Source organism: Spea bombifrons, chromosome 5 (genome assembly GCF_027358695.1).
Source record: "Spea bombifrons isolate aSpeBom1 chromosome 5, aSpeBom1.2.pri, whole genome shotgun sequence".
NCBI lineage: Eukaryota > Metazoa > Chordata > Amphibia > Anura > Pelobatidae > Spea > Spea bombifrons.
Window position 1 is genome coordinate 75,612,214 of NC_071091.1, and position 8,279 is coordinate 75,620,492.

Below are 8,279 nucleotides of genomic sequence, written 5' to 3' on the forward strand. Positions count from 1 at the left end.
TTCACGTCCGGATCATCAATAAGTCGTCACAAACACATCAAGGCCATCCTCCATAAGCATATGTATTTCAGCCAGCAATACACAAGGGCACATACCATGCAACAGTCAAACAGTGGTTTTTGGGGTTTAAGCGGTTAAAATAAGGAGGAAAAAAAACGAAAAAAAAAAACAAAAAAAAAATGAGCTGCTGTTCCTGGCTCTAATTGCCCTGGAGGACTTAGGTGCTTAGGACCCCTAAAAGTGACATGTATGGCCCTCATGCTATAGGGTTTGTCACATATGGTGGAGGATGCGGGCAAAGCACTGCTATGGTCTGTGGGCAGAAAGCAGGAACCAAAAAAAATAAAAAATGAGCTGCTGTTCCTGGCTCTAATTGCCCTAGAGGACTTAGGTGCTTAGGACCCCTAAAAGTGACATGTATGGCCCTCATGCTATAGGGTTTGTCACATATGGTGGAGGATGCGGGCAAAGCACTGCTATGGTCTGTGGGCAGAAAGCAGGAACCAAAAAAAAAAAAAAAAAAAAAGAGAAAAAAAAAATTCGCTTTATTTTAACCGCTTAAACCCCAAAAACCACTGTTTGACTGTTGCATGGTATGTGCCCTTGTGTATTGCTGGCTGAAATACATTTGCTTATGGAGGATGGCCTTGATGTGTTTGTGACGACTTATTGATGATCCGGACGTGAAGTTTCTTTTTGCTGGATAAAAGTATTGCATATTTGTGAAACCTGCAAAAGAAAACCTAGCTCCCAATTGGAGCCCTCTCTAACTGAACTATGCTGGTCCAGACTGACCAGCCTAATCACCCACTACCTCAACCTCCCAGCCAGACTCAGCTACGCCAGGCTCTGGAAAACCTCCCCCAGAAAACACACAAAACGTCCAGGCAGGTATTGCCTCACTTGGCTCAGGGATTGTCTTCTTCAGGGCCTCTCCTTGCCCTAGGAGCACAGGGAACTTCCTCTTCCCCCAACAGTCTCTCTGAGTATCAAGCTCCAGGGGCTTTTAATGTCCAGCACCTGTGCCTGATGCCGGCCCCATAGGAATCCCGGACCGGATCCTGCAGATTTCTTGCCTCCTGGAAAACTCGGCATGGAATTTCCACAGCATGGGGAAACGGAGCATTGGCCCACCCTGCTCTCCAATTGCTCCACCCCAGTGACCCATATTTACGATCTGGATAGCACCTGTACCCAAATGCCACACTAAGCATCTCCCTGGGGTTTACACTGTCACAAATGCTATGTCCATGTTTAATGCTTTATCCATGTGTAAGGCAGTGTCAGTGTTTAATGCTATCTCCATGTTTAATGTTATCTCTATGTGCAATGCTATGTCCATGTTTAATGCTATGGCAGGAACCACTTTTTCGCTGCCTGAACCATGGCATTTTTTATACAAGTGGTGTTTAAATCTGCTACCACTAGTGGCCGCCCTCTGGAGCACTCAGAACTCAGGTGTGCCTTGTTACCTGGGTTGAGCCCTAGCCAATACATCCAGTCCTGATCAAGCGGACTCGCTGCTTTGCGTCCTGATCAAGCGGACTCGCTGCTTTATTAGTGCTGATTGTCTGGTTGTGTTAGTGTCTGGGTGTGTGTTAATGTATGGGTCTGGTTGTGTTAGTGTGAATGTCTGGGTGTGTGTATTAGTGCTGATTGTCTAGTTGTGTTAGTGTCTGGGTGTGTGTTAATGGATAGGTCTGGTTGTGTTAGTGTGAATGTCTGGGTGTGTGTATTAGTGCTGATTGGTTGTGTTAGTGTCAGGGTGTGTGTTAATGTATGGGTCTGGTTGTGTTAGTGTGAATGTCTGGGTGTGTGTATTAGTGCTGATTGTCTGGTTGTGTTAGTGTCTGAGTGTGTGTTAATGTATGGGTCTGGTGGTGTTAGTGTGAATGTCTGGGTGTGTGTGTATTAGTGGTGATTGTCTGGTTGTGTTAGTGTGAGTCCCTGGATGTGTGTGCTTTACTAAAAAGATTGTGAGGAGAACCGGTGTGCCCCAAAAATAGTGTGTGCTAAATATGTAAATCTCTTAAAAATACTTCCCATTTGTTTTCTCACAGCTGCCTCCTTAAAAACAACTCTCTCCAGGTGTTGTAAAGTATAGGTTCAATTTCAATAGGGGGCGCTCATGTAAGAAAAACAAACGAAACAACAATAGTGTAGACTGTTCAGACGATACGGTGTTAATTATATTGCGTTAGTTGCACTCACAATAGTGCTGAAGATTTGTGTCTGTTTCTCATTCCCCTCTCATAGCAGCTTGTGAAAAAGGTAGTAAATGGTTGCAATCACGGGATCCAATGCACGTAAAATTATGTGCAAGGTGCGCTCAGGGAGGGGGGTAGGGGAAGACCACGGTGTCCAGGATCTCTTCTCCAAATGTCGTGGAATTTCCGGTCCAATCCCCCGAACGCTGTGATACAGTGTGGCAACTTCTTCCAGCCAGGGAGCGGCAAAACCACCCCCAGAGAATAAACAACTGCTGCTTATATTTAAAAATATAGGTTTATTATGGGAATATGCCTTTAAAATAATTTTATTTAAATTTTAAAAAAAAGTACTTTAAGATATATAAAATATAAATATGTAAAAGTTAAATAAAAAGTCTTTCCTCAACGCGTTTCGGCTTTACTGGCTTCCTCAGGAAAAAAAAATGGATTTGATCGCTTCTTCCACTCTTTTTGTATGTGTGTTAATTCGTTGTATTTTCTTCTATATACGCTAGATGGCGGTGTAACGTTGTTTCCCAGAACATGAGGACGTGTTGTACGCACATGTACACTAGGTGGCGCTGTTACGTCATTCCACAATACGTGAGGACGTATTGGAGGCTGGATGTGCGTACTGGCGTCATTCTGTTTATACGCGTCCCCATAGAAACGGCTTCTCCTTCTACGTAGGGCTGTCTCTTTTCTTGGTGTTGCATCGGCTCCTAGTGTCCTGCTGTGCTGTGAAGTGCAGATGTTAAGAAATGACATTTGAAGACGGATTAACATGAACGCTAAGTATAAACGCTATAGGATGTAAACGTTTAAGGATGTGATTGCATTAAACGTGGATATATGAACTATAACTAAACATACTATGGGTTTTGTTTATACATAAATGTCTATATGAATCCACGGAAAAGAGAGCAATAAGGGTGGAAAAGTGCCAAACAATAATACAAAATATGAAATATTGGAATTGTGTATAGTAAAAAGTAATATTGAAGAAGCCATGAATGAATAAGTAGTCTGTGTCTATTTATTTCAAATGGGGGTTAGGATCCCTTAGGTGAAAGCGTGAATATCCAAGTTTATGTTCAAGCCTCCTTTTTTTATATGTTCCTAATTTAAAGATCCACTTAGTTTCCTTTCTTGAAATGTTTTCTGCACTATTCCCTCCTCTCCAATTTGGGGGTACAATGTCTATTCCCATGATTCAAAATTGATTAATTGAGAAAACAGGACATGAATTACAGTATCGCGGGACACCGTGTTTAATGCTTGAATTCATAATGTTCCCAAGATGTTCCTAAATTCTTCCTTTAAGTGGTCTGGTTGTTCTTCCCCCATACTGTGCACCACATGGACATTGTAATAAATAAATTACAGATTTTGTGGTGCAGGTGATGAATTTCTTAATTTCGTATGTAGTCCCTGTCCTATTACTGATAAAACTGTTTGTTTTCCTTGGTAGGTAGGTGCACATCTTGCACCTACCGCGTTGGGCAAAAAACAATGGGTTTCTTGCCCAGAAAGGTATTAAAATTAATTTCTGTTTTCTTTATTGGGAGGAAAATGTTTTTCAAATTATTTGTTTTTTTTGTATACGATTTGAGGTTTTTCCGGTAAGAGGGGACCTAAAATGTCATCGCTCTTCAGGACATGCCAGATCGTAAATATGGGTCCCTAGGGTGGAGCAATTTGAGAGCAGGGTGGGCCAATGCTCCGTTTCCCCATGCTGTGGAAATTCCATGCCGAGTTTTCCAGGAGGCAAGAAATCTGCAGGATCCGGTCCGGGATTCCTATGGGGCCGGTATCAGGCACAGGTGCTGGACATTAAAAACCCCTGGAGCTTGATACTCAGAGAGACTGTTGGGGGAAGAGGAAGTTCCCTGTGCTCCCAGGGCAAGGAGAGGCCCTGAAGAAGACAATCCCTGCCCGGACCTTTTGTGTGCTGTCTGGGGGAGGTTTTCCAGAGCCTGGCGTAGCTGGGTCTGGCTGGGAGGTTAAGGTAGTGGGTGATTAGGCTGGTCAGTCTGCACCAGCATAGTTCAGTTAGAGAGGGCTCCAATTGGGAGCTAGGTTTTCTTTTGCAGGTTTCACAAATATGCAATACTTTTATCCAGCAAAAAGAAACTTCACGTCCGGATCATCAATAAGTCGTCACAAACACATCAAGGCCATCCTCCATAAGCATATGTATTTCAGCCAGCAATACACAAGGGCACATACCATGCAACAGTCAAACAGTGGTTTTTGGGGTTTAAGCGGTTAAAATAAGGAGGAAAAAAAACGAAAAAAAAAATGAGCTGCTGTTCCTGGCTCTAATTGCCCTGGAGGACTTAGGTGCTTAGGACCCCTAAAAGTGACATGTATGGCCCTCATGCTATAGGTTTTGTCACATATGGTGGAGGATGCGGGCAAAGCACTGCTATGGTCTGTGGGCAGAAAGCAGGAACCAAAAAAAAAAAAAAAAAAAAAGAGAGAAAAAAAAAAATCGCTTTATTTTAACCGCTTAAACCCCAAAAACCACTGTTTGACTGTTGCATGGTATGTGCCCTTGTGTATTGCTGGCTGAAATACATTTGCTTATGGAGGATGGCCTTGATGTGTTTGTGACGACTTATTGATGATCCGGACGTGAAGTTTCTTTTTGCTGGATAAAAGTATTGCATATTTGTGAAACCTGCAAAAGAAAACCTAGCTCCCAATTGGAGCCCTCTCTAACTGAACTATGCTGGTCCAGACTGACCAGCCTAATCACCCACTACCTCAACCTCCCAGCCAGACTCAGCTACGCCAGGCTCTGGAAAACCTCCCCCAGAAAACACACAAAACGTCCAGGCAGGTATTGCCTCACTTGGCTCAGGGATTGTCTTCTTCAGGGCCTCTCCTTGCCCTAGGAGCACAGGGAACTTCCTCTTCCCCCAACAGTCTCTCTGAGTATCAAGCTCCAGGGGCTTTTAATGTCCAGCACCTGTGCCTGATGCCGGCCCCATAGGAATCCCGGACCGGATCCTGCAGATTTCTTGCCTCCTGGAAAACTCGGCATGGAATTTCCACAGCATGGGGAAACGGAGCATTGGCCCACCCTGCTCTCCAATTGCTCCACCCCAGTGACCCATATTTACGATCTGGATAGCACCTGTACCCAAATGCCACACTAAGCATCTCCCTGGGGTTTACACTGTCACAAATGCTATGTCCATGTTTAATGCTTTATCCATGTGTAAGGCAGTGTCAGTGTTTAATGCTATCTCCATGTTTAATGTTATCTCTATGTGCAATGCTATGTCCATGTTTAATGCTATGGCAGGAACCACTTTTTCGCTGCCTGAACCATGGCATTTTTTATACAAGTGGTGTTTAAATCTGCTACCACTAGTGGCCGCCCTCTGGAGCACTCAGAACTCAGGTGTGCCTTGTTACCTGGGTTGAGCCCTAGCCAATACATCCAGTCCTGATCAAGCGGACTCGCTGCTTTGCGTCCTGATCAAGCGGACTCGCTGCTTTGCGTCCTGATCAAGCGGACTCGCTGCTTTGCGTCCTGATCAAGCGGACTCGCTGCTTTGCGTCCTGATCAAGCGGACTCGCTGCTTTGCGTCCTGATCAAGCGGACTCGCTGCTTTGCGTCCTGATCAAGCGGACTCGCTGCTTTGCGTCCTGATCAAGCGGACTCGCTGCTTTGCGTCCTGATCAAGCGGACTCGCTGCTTTGCGTCCTGATCAAGCGGACTCGCTGCTTTGCGTCCTGATCAAGCGGACTCGCTGCTTTGCGTCCGGATCAAGCGGACTCGCTGCTTTGCGTCCGGATCAAGCGGACTCGCTGCTTTGCGTCCGGATCAAGCGGACTCGCTGCTTTGCGTCCGGATCAAGCGGACTCGCTGCTTTGCGTCCGGATCAAGCGGACTCGCTGCTTTGCGTCCGGATCAAGCGGACTCGCTGCTTTGCGTCCGGATCAAGCGGACTCGCTGCTTTGCGTCCTGATCAAGCGGACTCGCTGCTTTGCGTCCTGATCAAGCGGACTCGCTGCTTTGCGTCCTTCCAAGCGGACTCGCTGCTTTGCGTCCTTCCAAGCGGACTCGCTGCTTTGCGTCCTTCCAAGCGGACTCGCTGCTTTGCGTCCTTCCAAGCGGACTCGCTGCTTTGCGTCCTTCCAAGCGGACTCGCTGCTTTGCGTCCTTCCAAGCGGACTCGCTGCTTTGCGTCCTTCCAAGCGGACTCGCTGCTTTGCGGACTCCCTGCTTTGCGTCCTTCCAAGCGGACTCCCTGCTTTGCGTCCTTCCAAGCGGACTCCCTGCTTTGCGTCCTTCCAAGCGGACTCCCTGCTATGCGTCCTTCCAAACGGACTCCCTGCTTTGCGTCCTTCCAAGCGGACTCCCTGCTATGCGTCCTTCCAAACGGACTCCCTGCTTTGCGTCCTTCCAAGCGGACTCCCTGCTTTGCGTCCTTCCAAACGGACTCCCTGCTTTGCGTCCTTCCAAGCGGACTCCCTGCTATGCGTCCTTCCAAACTGACTCCCTGCTATGCGTCCTTCCAAACGGACTCCCTGCTATGCGTCCTTCCAAACGGACTCCCTGCTTTGCGTCCTTCCAAGCGGACTCCCTGCTTTGTGTCCTCATGAAGACCATTCACCTACATCTGTTACATCACCTGAGAAATCCAACAAGCCTGTTACCAGTATGAAAAAGGAATCTTCTGGGAAACGTGAACCCCTTACCACAACCGAATTGCAACAAAGGCGTGATGATGAGGCTTGCTTTTACTGTGGCAAAAAGGGACACTGGATCACCCAATGTCCTCTGAAACCTCCCAAACCCTCTGTACTGATTGAACAGTCTACGTCACAAGCACAGAACTCTCCTAAAAGGGGAAGTAGCTTTATTCCCCAGGACAGTGAACCCATGGAGTATATACCACCCCTGGTGATTCCTAATGCTTCTCAAACTCCAGTGGATATCCAGCTGAAGCCTGAAGCCTGATGACTGTTCTGTGATGGAATGCAGCTTCTGTGATTCTACAGTCTGTGGCAGTGTGGGTTGCTCCCATATGGATGAACTTCCTATTGCTTTCTGTTCAGCCATGATTGCAACTCCTATCACTCTTACCTCAGCAAAGTGTGATACACCAGAGACTACCATAGCCCCTAATATCTCATCTGAACTGATAGCAAAGATACATGACCCTATTCCATCTCTGAGGAGGAAGGGACCTTCCATCAGTGCTTCCCATACCAAGTCTGCTTCTCCTGTTTTGAACCAGTGCAGTTCTGGTACTACCCCCCTTCCCCCAGTAGTGCCCTGGGTACAGGGCAGCTATGTGACCCCTGGTACATGGAAAGAGAAAGCACTGAATCATACCTTCTCATCAACTTCTTCAGCATCCAGTCCTAATTTGACCTATGATTGCACCACAGATAACCTTTCCTTTGATTGTGTTATTACCTCTAATGGCAATATAATCAGAAATGAAGACCTAGAGATCTGTGAACAAGCTTTACCGAAAAAGAAAAAGAAGAAATCACGTTAAGTACACCCTTCTGCTCAGTTTATTAAAGGTGTACAGATTTTGTTCAGACTGTTCGCATTCAGTGACCGCTCCTTGCGGAGGGGGTACTGTCAGGAACCACTTTTTCGCTGCCTGAACCATGGCTTTTTTTTTAATACCTGTGGTGTTTAAATCTGCTACCACTAGTGGCTGCCCTCCGCCCTCTGGAGCACTCAGAACTCAGGTGTGCCTTGTTACCTGGGTTGAGCCCTAGCCAATACATCCAGCTGGGCCTTGTTACCTGTGATTACCCTGCCTTTATGAACCTGCCCTGCCCTTCAGTCAAATGGGTGTTTTTGATGGATATATCCAGCCCTGTATGTCCAAAATAAATCAGTCTTCGTTTGGTTTTACCCTACACCGAGTCTCGGCTAGTGCCTGGGGAACCGGGGGAAGTGTGTTGTCCCAGGCTAAGGGAGCACAAGACAGCGGAGGTAGACGGTCGGACTAGCCAGCTCCGTGACATTGGTGGCAAGCAGTGGGATTGCTTCTTATTCTGAGGGACACTCACTTTCTACCGGGATTA